This window comes from Aotus nancymaae, unplaced genomic scaffold (assembly GCF_030222135.1).
Source record: "Aotus nancymaae isolate 86718 unplaced genomic scaffold, 86718_ANA_hifiasm-v0.15.2.pri h1tg000010l, whole genome shotgun sequence".
Taxonomy (NCBI): domain Eukaryota; kingdom Metazoa; phylum Chordata; class Mammalia; order Primates; family Aotidae; genus Aotus; species Aotus nancymaae.
Genome location: NW_026988421.1, coordinates 7,907,830 through 7,909,179, shown reverse-complemented (window position 1 = coordinate 7,909,179; position 1,350 = coordinate 7,907,830). Strand labels below are relative to the sequence as shown.

The 1,350-nt window shown below is 40.9% G+C and overlaps 1 pseudogene; it reads left to right on the top strand.

Annotated features, from left to right (window-relative positions):
- Nucleotides 1-584: 584 nt before the first annotated feature.
- On the top strand, nucleotides 585-1,060 carry LOC105718009 (ATP synthase subunit d, mitochondrial-like; annotated as a pseudogene).
- The last annotated feature ends 290 nt before the right edge of the window (nucleotides 1,061-1,350 follow it).

Sequence of the window (1,350 nt, the reverse complement as noted above, 5' to 3'; positions counted from 1 at the left end):
CCGGAAACTGCCAATATGCCTATAAACAGCAAAATGAATAAATACATTTCACTGTATTCACCCAAAGCAGTAAGAAATAGCAATGAAAAAAAAAAAACAACCTACAATTGCATGAAACAAAATGACTACATCTCACTAACATAATGTTGAGCAAAAGAAGCCAGACACAAAACATAGAAAACTACATATGATTCTATTTATATAAAGTTCAAATGGGCCAGGCATGATGGCTCATGCCTATAATCCCAGCACTTTGGGAGGCTAAGGCAGGTAGATCACTTGAGACCAGGAGTTCGAGACCAGCCTAGAAAACATAATGAAATCCTGTTTCTATTAAAAAAAAAAAAATTAGCTGGGAATGATAGTGCAGGCCTGTAATCCCAGCTACTCAGGAGACTGAGGCACAAGAATTGCTTGAACCTGGGGGGCGGAGGTTGCAGTGAGCTAAGATTATGCCACTACACTCCAGCCTAGGTGGCAGAGCAAGACCCTTTCTCAAAGAATACTAAAATTTTAAAAAATAAAGTTCAGACTTACTTGCTGCTGTGGACCGTAGGCAGCTGGGGTCGGTGAAAGATCCCAAGATGGCTGGGTGGAAACTTGCTCTAAAAACCATTGACTGGGTAACTTTTGGGGAGATCATACCCCAAAGTCAAAAGGCCATTGCAAACTCCCTATCTGGGAATGAGAACCTCACCTCCAGGTTGGCTACTCCACCTGAGAATCTACCAGCTATAGACTGGGCTTACTACAAGACCAATGTGGCCAAGGCAGGCTTGGTGGATGACTTTGAGAAGAAGTTTAATGCCCTGAAGGTTCTATGCCAGAGGATAAATGTACTGTCCAGGTGGATGCTGCAGAAAAAGAAGATGTGAAACCTTCTGCTGGTGGGTGTCTCTCAAAGGCCAGGATTGTAGAATACGAGAAACAGTTGGAGATGAGGAACTTAATTCCATTTGAGCAGATGACCATTGAGGATTTGAACTGAGCTTTCCTAGAAACCAAATTAGACAAGAAAAAGTATTCATATTGGCCTGACCAACCAATCAAAAATTTATAAAATTGAGTCCAAGAGGAGGCTCTGGCCCTTATATTACACATTCTGGACATTAAAAATAAAAATAACTATACAGTTAAAAAAATAAAGTTCAAATGCAGGCAAAACTAATCTGTGAATCATGATTATCCTTATTGGAGATGGGGGCAAGGATGATTGCATGGGAACCCAAGGAGGCCTTCTGGGTTTCTGATATGTTTAGTTTTTTAATCCGAGTGCTGATTTTATGGGAGCATTCAATTTGTTAAAAATTGCTGGTAGTTCAGGTCCTCATTAACCACCTCCTAACCAGC